The following is a 14122-nucleotide window of genomic DNA, read 5'->3' as shown; positions in this document are numbered from 1 at the left end:
ACAGCTCTGTGAAATCAGCTGCAGTGCCTGTRTTGTTGTGTTACCCCCAAGTCCCTTGCAAAAGACTGACAGGCTGCTGAGGCATTGCCCAGGAGAAAGGGTGGTATAGCATTCATTGTGCTTGATGCAGGCATGCAGAGGAAGGTGAYTTTCAGCAGCTTGCATGGATTCTGCAGAAGGCAAGTCATCCTATTTCATCCTCTGAACGACTTCACTGATCCCCAATCTCCCTGCTTCATGATCCGTGGGACTCTTCCAGAGAAGCAGTGGGAKGGTRTGAGTTGCATTTGTTTGGTCTGGCRCAATGAAGATCAGACAAGACCGSTGAGAAAGACCACCTGCTCCAGAGCAGTTAACAGATCAAACTGAGCAGTTTGTCACAAGGATGCCCTTACACTGCCTGTGAATGAAGGCAGACTGGGGAGTACCAAGGGGGTGGCTGCTGCAGGCTGAACCCATGAGCTGCACTCACTCTCCAGTCGTACTGTTAACCCCAAGGTGATAACGTTCATGTAAACTCTATGATAAATGGAGTTAATCATAGAGTAAACTCTATGATAAATGGGCTATCTGCTGTATTTGATGTCATGGACACATGGGAGAATCAGTGGAAGCAAAACCTACCAAGGTTTTGTCTTTCATCTCTGCAAACCTAAAAATGATAACTATTTATCCTAGGTTCATTAGGTGACTCGTTGTATTACACATTTAATATATTTCACMTGGACAATGTTACATCTCTTTTCAATAAGTGATTTAAAATAACATTTCATGTCAGGCAAGACACAGTCTGTCTATAGCCAGTATCTTAGATCCTGATCAACTTTGTCACATTTTCTTGTTTCCAAATTCCTCATTTTAAAAATATGAGTCAACATAAATAGCTTTGAATCTTTGTTACCTTATTAACCAATGACGGGTGACTCTACTCATGAAATATTTACATAGACAACAGTCCTGTGCTAGTAACGTATTTTCACATTACTTAGTAATTTAAAAACATGTCAAACCTTTCCAAATGGTAGAAACAATCCAAACATGAAACTGATGTTAACCTTAAAAGGCTGTTACTTTTTATTTTAAGTCAAGCAACAATCATTACCATGGATAATTCACTGTCTATTCTTCATACAACTCTTCATCAGCAATGCCCACAAATATAACTCAAAATGGTAAGAGATAAAGTAGATGGAAAGGGATGATGTTACATCAGCAGCACAACTTGTAAGAGAGCTTCTGAAAGACCATATAAAAAAATGTATAATTTAAAATTAAATATTACATAATAATGAGATAAATTATGTAGATGTCAATTTTATAAAGTTACGGAGTTGAGAGTTTGAGTCTGCATCTGATCATTTTTTGCATCATAAGAGTGTGCCTGAGTATGCAACTGCATTTAATTTTATTGACTATATATACATATGCAGGAAGGTTTTTATATAATTTATGTGTATATTGGATGTAATTTTTTGTTTTCTTTCTTTTTTTTTTTTGTGCTTTCAAACCCTGTTTCTTCTGTTATTAGGGGACCAGGTGATGGCATAAGGAGCATTTAGTGTGTGCTCTGGAGTACAGAATGGATGTACCATAACCTAGGTGACCTAGACTCATTGAAAATCCTACTTTTTTCTTTTTTTTTTTTTTTTTTTYCCCAGAGCGATCAGTAGAAATGAATTTTGTCTCCCCAAGTCACAATACATGGTCATGGTATGAGCTGGAGCTGGTGAAAGAATAGATAAATTTGACATTCCTATTTATCATGTAGATATTTTTATAATACTTGATATAATATAGTAAATATAAACATAAATATATTACATACATAATATTTTCAGCATGTTCAGTGGCAAAACATGGTAGTCCCCATGTTGTACAATAAATGACATGTGTCTCCTTTGACAGACACTTAGTCCATTCAGCCAATTAACTGGTTACAATGCTCTACTTATGAAAAAAGAAAGAACAATAGCAAAAATTAACAACAGTCTAGAGTTTTTTTTCCTGTCTCTCAGAACTTTTCCAGGGTGAGCTGTGTAACTTGGAGAGCTCTTCACTAAAGGTAGTCTCTTAATCACACTGCTCCCTGCAGAAACAATAAAACCTCTGTCATGTACAGGACAGAAAACCTGATCACACCRTGCTTCTCAGGTGACTGGCAGGTATTGAGGATTTATTGGGGCAGCATTTGTGACTAACTGCTCTGTTTCTGTACCTCAAACTTGCTTATATTTTAATGCAGAAAAAAAAAGGTCATTTACAAGATTTTTTTTTAACTTCTATCTCTGTATTTGACCTGTAGAGGTATGGAAATTAAATACAATATTTTCCAAAGGACATGTAATACTCAAGAGGATTATAGGGCTGTGAAAATTTTCACTCTACATATTCCTTTTTTTCCTCTCATTTTAATATTGTGTCATTATTAGCCAGACTTCTACTGTTTTTCATCCTGATCAAACAGCTCACTGAATTAGTGAAGTGGAGGAAAAGATTCATATTTGTTTCAAAATTCTTTCAAAATAAGAGGACACATTGTCATTGGACCTAATGTGTAAAGTTTCACAATCTGTCCTGTGATAAACCAAGTCCACTCACACTGAACTCCRGTAGAAGGGCAGAGTGTTTGGTGACTGTGAGAGGGAAGAAGGGGATAAAGTAAAGTATCTGCACTGATTTTTAAAAACACCATTGCTTGACCCATGGGCAGACAGCAACACAGACCTCACAGGTGGAGGGGTGTACRTTTCTAGGACAAGACAGTCTGATCCTTCCCTGCAAATTAAATAGGCTTTTAATCTTAGCACTACTATCAATGTTATACTTCTATTTTTTCATTTTATTTTCACATCTGTCAGAGACAGCATTTTTCACAATGCTGGTGAATTTGTGTGCTCTGATCTTAGGCTTATTTTGGATGATGAGACTAGTAAAGTGTTCAAAGGTCTTTGTTGAATCAAGTTGTTGGAAGAGAACGTATAAGAGAACATGATTTTTTAAAAGTTGTATATTAAGTTATAAAATTTATATTCTAGAAAATCTCACACTGAAACAGAACCTTCTGCAGAGACACATATTGTAATGATGGTGTTTAGCAGGGACAGCAGTTATAGAAAAGCATGATAGTTTTAGATGCAGAATAAAGTAGAAATGTGTGTTCAGAGGAACTTTTTTTACAGGCTGATGAACAACTTTCAAATACTTACTAGTCCAATTGTCCTATTTTTCTAAAGCACAGTCCAGTTTTCCGTACTTTGCTTATCATTCTAAGCTTATTCCATGTGATTGCTCCTGACTTGGCTTGGCTTTGAAAGACATGAGGCATCTTCCAACAGAATGYAAGGGTGACAGAGCACTGGAACAGGCTGCCCTGGAAGATTGTGGAGTCTCCTTATCCAGAGATATTCAAAACCCATCTGGACTTATCTGGTGAAACCTGCTCTTCAGCAGGGAGTTGAACTGGATGATGACCAAAGGTCCTCCCAACCCCAGCTGTTCTGTGATTCTGTGGTTCTGTGATTCTGTGGTTCTGTGAATTGAAGGGAACACTATTTTATTTCAACATGGAAAATCATCACATAGGAAGAAGCTTAGTTAATACTCTCCACAACAAAGTTCTCCATGTTAAAAATCAAGAAGACAAAAGGCTGCTCCTTATTGAACATGGGAAGACTGCAACGTTGTGTGGTGTAACTGGGAGATCCCATCTGTGGGGAGCCAGAGTGGAGCAAGGAGGGCAAGGTGGGACATAGGGCAAGGAGTTTGGAGCTTGCAGCAACTTCTGTTGGTCATGTGTGACTGCAAATTATTATCCCTTGACTTTTCCTCCTGTTACAAGTAGGAATTAAAGCCTCCCAATATATACAGAGTGAAACCTGACCCAATAAAGCAGATGCCATTCTCTCCCAAAATATGTGGGGAGGAGTATCAGGAGGTTTTCATTACTGACTCAGTGGTAGATGAATGGATTCTCCCCAAGCCAGTCCCAACCTTCTCTTTCACCTGCCTGATTCCTTCCGCTGAAGGTCTGAAACCTTTCATACAATCTCCACAATGTTTTCCAATTTGCATAAAGAGGGTAAGACAGAGGGATAAAACATGAGGTTAAACAACTTGGCCTAGTCCTTTCTACTACTTCTRGAAACACTTGTGATAATTTTCAAAAACTTTTTTGAGCTCTGGCAGTGTACAAAGTAAAGCTCAACCAGTCATTCTACCTTTTCTTGTAAGGTCTTGAACTGTTGTTTGGTCTCTTTAAATACGAACTTTCTGGAGGAGAAGATTGTTGGCATCAGTGGTTAGAGACAAAACCTATGTTAAAAGGGGTAGATGAGCGAGACTGCCAAATGACATGCTAATACCAGGATATAAGGCTGAATTACTTATCTTACCTGCACATGATAATTTGATTTTTGATTATGTTCACATATCATTTTGAGAGGATCCTTGCCTGACTCAGTGTACCTGATGTGCTGTACTCACACAGCACGTTGAACAATATCCAGCTGCATTCTCCTTGYTCAATGTGTGGCTGGATGCCTGGATGCCTTATTTACTGCATTCCCTTCTAAAATTAGAATTATTAATTTCCTCACAGACTTTGCTGTGGTGCTTGTGGTGGTATTAGAGAGCTGAAAAATCTAATTAGTGCTTATCTTTGTCAGACTGCTGTGAAATAAACTGGATTTATTTTGAGGTGAGGAACCAGAGCATAGAYAAACTAAGCTAGAATATTCTCTGGKTTTTGAGCCTGATTTAGGGTATCTAAGACATTATTTTTAAGTACTTTATTTATTCTGTGTTATATATTATGACAAACATTGCAGGTGCCGCCCTCACAAAGGTTTCCTAGGAGTGATTCAAAAATCCTTTTGAAATGCACTGAAGCAAAGAGGCTTGAATGCGTCTTTCGTATGTTTGTACTTCAGTGCAATGTTTCTTCTGATATAGCATTTGAGATCTGCACAACAGAACTAAACACAGCTGATGTTCTGAGTGGCACATACAGGGACAGTCTGTGTTTAATTTTATTCATCACTTTAAYGCCATGTTGCATTTAATGTCACCCAGATTTCCCACCTACAGTTGCTGTCTGTAAAGATTTTTCTTCTGCTTATCCAGGCTTTCCAAAATATGATTTTTCTAATCTTGAGGAAAGAGCTCAAATYTACTGTTCATCTGCCAAATATTTACTTAGCAGAAAACAAATAACAGGAGACCTCTCATCAATATCTGTACCATTTTTTGGAATCAAATACCTTTATCTAATACGTTTTTATACACATTATCCACTCCTATATGCTTAAAAGGCTGAATTCCTTAGGTATAAGGTGTTTGCAACCATTATCCATAGTAGAAGGAAAGGTGTTTTCTTTCTTTTGAAATAGTTTTACCATGCATGAGAGACAGACATTTTGCACTTTTACAGGTGATGGCATTGCATAAAAAAGAGATCAATCACATCTGGCAGCAGTGACCTGATGTAGGGATATCTAAGGAAAATTACCTTTGGATATAAAGGATAGAGATTCTGGCAGGGCAAGAAGTCTGTGGAGTACCACAGGAAGGGCAGCACATGGGAAATGAACCAGCATGAAGTTGACTGGTCATTATTTTTGAACATAGTTCATCTGGCTCTGTGAATTGATATCGAATCAGTGTTTTGGGCCATGTGGCAAGGATGAGGAACCCTAAAACTGGATTTGCAATTTCATGGAGATGTGGCTTGTGATTATTACCACAGAAGAACTAACACGTGCCCCTGGCTTACATCTTAATAGCAACTTCACATCCTTTCTTGGACAGCTTGTGTTGGTGTTTGGCCATCTTCACAGTGAAAAAAGTGTTTTCTGATGTTCAGGGCAAACCTGCTGTGTGTCAGTGTGGGCTCTTTGACTCTGTCCTGTCAGTGGGAACCATTGAAAAGACTCAGCTCTATCTGCTCTGTACTTTCCTTTCAGGTATTTATGTGTATATTAAGAGCCCTGTGAGCATTCTCCAAGCTGACAATTCCCAGGTCCTTCAGCCTTTCTTTATAGGAGACATGCTCTAGATCCTTAATAATTAAGAGGTTCCTCTCAACCTATTTTTCCAGCTTTTTTCCCTCTGGATGACAGTGTGATCCTCTTATTCATTATCCATTCCTTCCACTTTTGTGTTACCTGAAAACTCGCTGGGGTACTGGGGCAGCATCATCCAGATTATTAATGTAGATGTCAAATGGGATCTGAGCCAATCATGTTCCCTGGGGTACCCCACTAGCTACTGACCTCCAACTGGTCCTCATGTCACTGATCACCACCCTCTGAGCCTGGCAAGTTTTCACCTCCCTGTCTGCCCACCTAACCCTTACTTCATCAGCTGCTGTAGGGGGATCCCATGGGAGACAGTGGCAAAAGCCTGACCAATGTCTAGGCTGACAACAGCCACTGCTGTCCCCTGCTCTAGCATGCAGTCATCTCATCATGGAACGCTATCACGTTGTTCAAGCATGACTTGCCATTTGTGAATCCATGCTGACTATTCCTGAACACTTTCTTGTCCTTTTCATGCCCAGCAGTGGTTTCCAGGATCAGCTGCTCCATCATGTTCCCAGGGACTGAGGCRAGGCTGACCTGCCTGTAGYTCCYTGGCTCCTTCCTGAAGGTRAGAACAAACCTTGCTTTGCTCCAGTCTTTGGGYACTTTTCCCAGTCACTGTGATCAATCAAAGGTAATCATGAGTAGATGAAAGACCACTGAGAGTTTTGAATAGGCTTTAAGAGATTTTAGCTCTTAGGTGAACATGACATTATTGTCCAATATAATCTCCGTATCCCTTTATCCAGTGAAGACAAAACTGAATATTTTACTATTACAGTTACAAAAAGTAAAGAAGATRGGGAAAAAAGYASAAGAATCTTAATACAACTGYAGAATTGAAGTGACTTTTGGTTTTAAATTCCATTGATTTTGATGTATTTGTCATGCTGTCTTGTGCAATTCTGATGACTACAGTACTGATAATAAAAATAAAACCTGGCATTTGCTGTTTAAGCCTSAACAAATTTTGTATTTGCTTTCGAGTTTGAACAAATCATAGTGTTTTCATTAAAATAAATTGATTGTGAAAGGAGTGTTGGAGCAGATTGTTTTTCAGGCCCTGCTGRTTCTGTATTTATTATCAATATTTGCTGCAAGTAATCTAATTCCTGCTGAGCTGTAACCAGAAAGTTACTTCACTGTCCAAATATTGACAGCAGTTAAGGGAAAAGTTCTAGTTTATTCTAGTCTCTTGAGTTTGMCATTTTATTATAGACCTACATTTGTGATGATAAGGTTACTGATCATCTTTTGTTAAYGGGAACAATAGATGATACTTGAAAATTTGTTTGTTTTTGTCTAATGTTTCTTTTGGTTATCTGAACCTGTTTTCTTTCATTATAAAACTGACCTATCTTAAGAGATTTCTGTCATTCCATGACAATAAAAACAAACCTTTTTCTCAGTGATTTCAGACACTGGTGTTTGACTTCGTAGTGAAAATAAAAAAAAAAAAAATAATATTAGCTATTTTGTTGGAAGACAATATGAAGAAATAGTGTAGGTATGTATGATAGTACCAAGGAGCTGTGGCAGTGAATATGTGTCCCTTAGCAGCATCACCATGCTGAATGATTGCATCCAATCTCAATCATCCTCTCCACTCCTTCTGTGGCTAATTGTTAAGACATCCTGATGAAGGATTTTAAAATTTTTTGGAACCTTTGAAGTAGCCACTGTTCCCTATTCTCTTTGGTGGGCAAAATGGTGCCAGAAATTATGTCCTGCATGGGAGAAAGAACAAAGGGATCAAAATATACAGTTCTGAGACAGGGGATCAATATTTTTCTTACAACAAGCTACACTGGACTTGAAAAATTATTTAATGCTCCATGCAGCATGCACAATATAGGTAAATATGTAAATTAATATAAGGAGATGCTTCTAATGGACAATCAGAATAGAATAAAATTACAGAATCATTTGATTGGAAAAAACCTTATGGTCATCAAGTTCAACCCTTAACTCAGCACTGCTGAGGCAACCACTAAAGCATGTCCAAAGCGCCACATCTATGAGTCTTTTAAACACCTCCAGGTATGGGGACTGCACCACTTCTCTGGGCAGCTTCTTCCAATGCTGAACAACCTTTTCCACAGAGAAATTTTTCCTAACATCCACTGGTGTAATTTGAGGCCCTGTCCTCTTGTTCTATCACTTGCTGCTTGGGAGAAGAGACCAACCCGCACTTCACTGCAGCCTCCTTTCAGGTAATTGTAGGGAGTGCTAATGTCTCCCCTGAGCCCTCTTCTTTCCAGCCAAATGTGTTTTGTGTTCAATTCCTAGGAATCTTCATTGATACTGAAGTGTAAAATTGCTTTTCTTCTTCAAAACAGTCTCCTCTTTACCACCTAAGAGGATAATTGCAATACTGTTATTTTTCTGGTGAAAAAACTTCGACAAAACTAAGCAAACAACATTGAATTCTGCTTACAGTGTCTTTTTTCTTTGGCTTACTCAGAGTATTTGGCCGATTCTCAGCTATTCAGGAAGGTAGTTGCACAAATTTTAGCCACTGCTATGTAGAGTCATACCAAAACCAACTTCTTTATGGTTACTTGAGAGCTGTGTTTAAAATGTTAGCATCCAGTCAGCAAAGATAAACTGTGCGTGTGGTTTAGCCGACTAATCACACAAAAGAAACAGCRACGAGTCATAAAAAGGCCATAAAAMCCATAAGGTCATAAAAACATCAAAATTGTAAATATATTATCAGAAACGTTTCATAACTACTTTAAGAGTAGCTAGATGGTATGCACTACTAATAAATTTCCTTTGCTATGAATAGATCCATAAATTTGACTGATGAACCTCAAAGGAGTGTTATGAGCTTCGCAAGAGAGACTGAGTAGTACTTTATTTCAAAAGTACGTAGCTTGGTGGAATAGCACAGTCTGAACAGTTTATTCAGTGGAAGTTAGAGCACCAAAACCTGGCCATTCATGAATCAGGGTCAGATCAAGCCATCTTTTGACCTTAGTGGGAGTTTTGCCATTTGCTTCAATGAAAGTAAGATCAGGCTATCAATGSTTTAAAATGGTTCAGTAGGGAGTGTTATTGAAATGCTAATGTACATGTTCTCTTAATCTGAACTTCCCATCTTCCCATTCAGAGCTGTTTGTAGAGAGTTTTATTATGGGCTGCTACTCTGGGACCGGTGTTRGACAAAGATTTTTGCATCTTTGTTAGAGAAATATCCTGCAGAGCAGGGGAATACTGCTTCAAATTTTGAGAGAATAACTCTAAGCAAATCTAGTAGTTTGGCTTGAAAAGCAACCAAATCTTGCTGACCACCAAGACTGAACAAAGGTGAGGTTAACTATGCTGTGGAGYAGAGCATGTTCACCTGACAGTGTGAGCTGGCCTGGTTGGTGTCATGAAAGCCTTTCGGGTATTCAATTGCCAGGTGATGCTACTTGCAATGGTTTCAAATAACACCTAAAATTACTAGAGCTGCAAAAGGCTTGTGTAGAGAAAACAGAAGTTTGAGCTCATGTAACTTAGTGCTGGCTCAATTTTATTCTTTGTAGATCAAATGACATCAACACAAATGAGTGGATAAGCCAATAAAGGCTCCATTTCATTAAAAATCAAGCCATGCCTCTCTTCCTCCTGCCTACCACAAACCCCCTTCCTATTGCAAATGCCTGGCTTTCTCTTCCTMCTCACCAGCAACAGTAATTACTAACACCAAACCAGTTTCACTGGGGAGTAGACATAACCTGTTCAGCTTGCTTGAGATCTTGAAAAGCAGTCTGGAGCTTTCAGCTGCAGCCAGCAGACCAGCCTGAATACTWCTTCTGAGCCCAGTCCGGAGTGGACACATTTACACACAGCTGGTGGCTTGCCCAGCCAGGAAATGCACACCTTCTGACTGGTGGCTTTGAGGCAAAGTGTTGCCTCAGCCTCTGAGTGGGACAGATGTCAGCATCACTCTCATTGGGAAAAAAAACCAAAAACCCAAGGGAATTATTTGGTAGAGATGTGTTATACAGACCCATCTCAGGTATTTCCCAGTGCTCTTTGAATACAGCAGCCAAGATAAAAGAAAACAAAACAATGCCTACCCCCCACCCAAAAAAAMCCCAAACCAACACCCAACAACAACAAMAAAAAAATTAAAATCCAGTTGCAATCACTTCATGGGGTAGTGATGGGAGACGAGCTAAATGTATCAGCTCAAACTCTGACTCTTTCCCTACTAGGTATTGATTCATTYKCATCACTGGAATATCATAGGGCTCTGCTGTTCKAGTTWCAGTAACAGTCTGTTACTATTGCATATGGCAATGGTTACAAATTTAACCTTTGTTCTGGGTATGTAGYAAGCTAATTAAAAAGGTAGCTTGTTCATTGTTATTAAAACACTAATAATAATATCTCTTATTTCCCTATCAGTRGGGAATTAATTGCCAAGGACATTGCAAGTCACAGTGCCACCCACACATTTTTTCAGGTGCCAGAAGTTGCATCCTTACTGTAATATAAAAGACACAATCTTGATTAGTTTCCCCAAACTATCCATATTGTTTAGTTTTTAACCTGCTTTCTGGCATRGGTTTGACCTTGCTCCTCAKATGTGTYCTAGACACAGCTTGGGAAGGAGTAKGGCCAATATCCTGCTATTGGCTGCTGAATGGCTGAGGTTGCCATGCTCGAGGTTGGCAGGGAGGCAGAAGAAGCCAAACAGAAAGTGTGACAACTGTGAGTTCACATTTATTCTTGAAAACAGAGAATTATCCCTAGATAGGTTCTTTTACTTGATTAGATTTAAATTCCCACAGTCACGAGATTTGTAATTTCCATTAGAACAAATTAGARCAAATTCAATACCAATAATGCTCTGGAAAGTAGAAGGAGATACAGAGGTCAGAAGAGCTTTCCCAGGTTTATTAAAATAAACATATTCATGCTGCCTATACTCGCTTTCTTTACTTTTGGCCACAAGTTACTTTGTGCAGGTGAAGAGGACTTAAGTGCAGAAAGTCATTGTATAACTCTAGAGGATGCAAAAGATCCTGGATGGCCCTGGGTCACAGTGTGGTTTAGAAGAGAGATGACATTTCATGCACTTCAATTCAGTATACATTATTAAACTGCAAATATTGTTTGGGAGACATWTGGGTGTACTGAGCACTTTTCCAGGTGATCCATATATACCTGTGTGCTTACAYCTGTGATTATAGATCAGTGTCTTTMAYRATCATTTGTTTTAGATGCTGTTTGAAGTAATTTTCCTAGTAGCACAACCCTTCCTAAGATCCAGCACGAATCCAAGGGCCTGAGTGGAGCGTTACTTCAACTCTTATTAAAAYACTGCTTGCAAGAACTGCAAGCCTTTGTGCTTGTCTTGGAAAACTCCCCAYTGAGTAACTTCACTGAGCAGGATTAGTCCTGCTTAGTTTGTGAGATCCAGCACGATCACAGCTGTCATGATATTGCACCTAGCCAAGAGAACAAAGCGACTACATCTTGCATTTACGCCTACTTGGAAAAAGGAAAAGAAAAGAAAAAGAAAAAAAGAAAAACAAAGAAAAAGAAAAAGAAAAAGAAAAAGAAAAAGAAAAAGAAAAAGAAAAAGAAAAAGAAAAAGAAAAAGAAAAAGAAAAAGAAAGAAGAAAAAAAGAAAAAAAGAAAAAAAATTAAAAAAAAGAAAAAGCAAGTGAACTAATTGAGCAGGGTTTTTTTTTCCAGGGATTTTTCCCCCTCTTTATAATTAACTACACTTTGTTCACCATTTTGAGGGGAGTTATTTTTAACTTTGGTTGAAACTCTTTTGTACAGAAGTCTGTGYTATATGAATTCCAGGTTTTGTTAGCAGTGGATTCAGTTGTGGGAGTCTCTGACCTTATGATACTACCATGTTTCTGCTAAACAAAGTCCAGTATGCCAAACAAAGATGTAGCAAGTAGTTACGAAATGGCACGGCTATTACATATGCTTTTGATTCTCATTGTCTGGTGTTTATTTTGGGATAATTCTGTTTTGAGAGTGGAAAAACCAGACTGTAAATAAAAGGGAGGCCTATGATAAACGCATTATGCTACACACTTCTCAAAAGCTAATGGAGGGCTCTTCAGTGAGTGCCTAGGAAATAGGAAAATTATTTTCAACAGTGAAAGAAAAAGGTAAGAATATTATGGAGCACCCTGACAAGTCAGAAAAATAATTATTCACCCACTTGCGCAAAGCCTGAGTAATTTGCTGTTGCAGCTCACAGTCTGTGTTTTTTCCCTCCTATGTAAGGTTTCTAGGTCACCGCCTCTGGTGTTGTTCTAAACCACGCAGCTCCACTCCCAGCATACCTCCCTCSTGCTGGACAGTGGGACAATCTCTGTCCCCAATCAGGAGATATTGGGTTAGCTGKTACTGCATTTCCACTCCTGACTTCTCTCCTRTRTTGCCYCACCCATGAAAACAGATGATAGGRAAGGAAAGAAGGAMGGGAACAGGTCAGACTGAAGGTCAAATGARCCCAAAGACCTAAAAGAGTGTAATACTARTATTCCAAAATCATAGTCCAAGAGATACTAACACCATTTTAAGATGAAACTTGTGTTAGTGAYGTAGATTCAGCCCTTAGACCCAGAAAATATAATCTAAGTTATCTACTTGTAGTTTTATAGCTCTATAAATCTTTAAGGAAAAATTCTGTCCTTCTACACATGTAAGACTCCACTTACTCCAAGGGGAGTTGCACTCATATATCAGAGGGTAAAATCTGGTTATATTTTCTAGATAGCAATAGGAAAAATGGGAGGTCTTTCACTTTTAAAAACATTTACTGTATCCTAGCAATGTGCGGTGATGCTATGCGAGCCTGACAACAGACAAATGGCATTGAGAGATATTAAACCTTAGAGAAGACAATGTGATAATCTTTGGAAGTCTGTAGGTAAAGCAAATTTCAAACATTGTCTTGATTCTAGGCACAGTGGAACTAAGATAATATGGAAGGAAATATCTGAAAGCCTTGTGTTGAGGTTGATGGAAGCCTCAAGAAAATTTGGTAGTCCAGAAATATAGACAGGGAAATAAGGAGAAGCAAACATTTTGTTCTCAAGGTTTTGTAACTCAAAAAAATTATATCTACCTTTTTTTTTTACCATGTGTAGGCTGTGTTTGTAAAATCTTAGTTTGCAATTGTTGCTTTACAGCTTAGAGCTTAAGTGATTTTAAAGTACTTAAAAGCAACAACTAAACTCTCTGCGTAAGCAAATAAAGTATGAATCAGCTGTTTAATTCTCTGGGATAAAAAATTAAAGCAACAGGAAGAAATGTACTAAATGAACAGCTTTATGATCTTGTTAGCTACAAAGTATAGCTAATTAGAGAAAACATTCTGAATTTAAACTTTGTTGGAATGAGAAATTGTTATTCACAAAGGCACAGTATGGCTGTGCAGGCAGCCTGCCACTATTTATGATGCTGAGTTGACTCGAATAAGTTGTGCAACTATAGAGGAAGAGAAATAGATGGGAGTCTGAAGATGACATCCACTGCTGGCTTCCATAATCTCATCTTCTTTCAGCCATATTTAACTATTTACAGAAATATGAATTGCAAACAGTGTAAAAGGAAAATGGTAGTGCTCGTAGGTTTTCTACAGAAACTTTAAACAAATTCATTTCCATCTCCTAAAGTACCATAGGATTTGTTCTTACTTTTTATGACAAGGCTCTGCCTTTTCAACAACTTACCTTCATCCAGTTATGAGAACTACATTTTGGTCAGTATTTATCGTTGTGCATTAGGCGCTTTATCAAAATCTTTCAAACGAAATGTCTCCCAAAGAAATGTGCTAAGAGGTATGAATAAAAAYTTGAAAAATATCAGACAGGAAAAGACTTATTTATACACAGTTCCTATAAAGGCAGCATCTTAGTACATCTTAATGTTTGTTGCCTTGCATACCTCTGACTTGACAGCATCATTCTCTGGAGCATGGCTGTAGAGATGAAGTGAAGGACCAAATTTCCAGAGAGAATTGCTGCACATCCAGCTGTGGTGGCAGGACACTGTGCTTGCCCCTTTGGTCAGAG

The 14122-nt window shown here is 38.4% G+C and overlaps 1 long non-coding RNA gene across 1 annotated transcript; it reads right to left on the bottom strand.

The window, feature by feature from the left end:
• Window positions 1-385: 385 nt before the first annotated feature.
• LOC130575217 (uncharacterized) lies at window positions 386-14116 on the bottom strand. The gene is made up of 3 exons (XR_008965527.1): window positions 13995-14116; window positions 13781-13881; window positions 386-1723 (listed from the first exon to the last, which is right to left on the bottom strand). It is a non-coding gene; the product is annotated as an uncharacterized LOC130575217 (long non-coding RNA).
• Between the last annotated feature and the right edge of the window lie 6 nt (window positions 14117-14122).

The sequence above is a fragment of the Malurus melanocephalus genome, unplaced genomic scaffold (genome assembly GCF_030028575.1).
Source record: "Malurus melanocephalus ecotype Western Australia unplaced genomic scaffold, MMel_1.1 scaffold_100, whole genome shotgun sequence".
NCBI classification, from domain to species: domain Eukaryota; kingdom Metazoa; phylum Chordata; class Aves; order Passeriformes; family Maluridae; genus Malurus; species Malurus melanocephalus.
The sequence above is the reverse complement of the archived record's forward strand: the minus strand, read 5'-3'. Positions and strand labels throughout refer to the sequence as shown.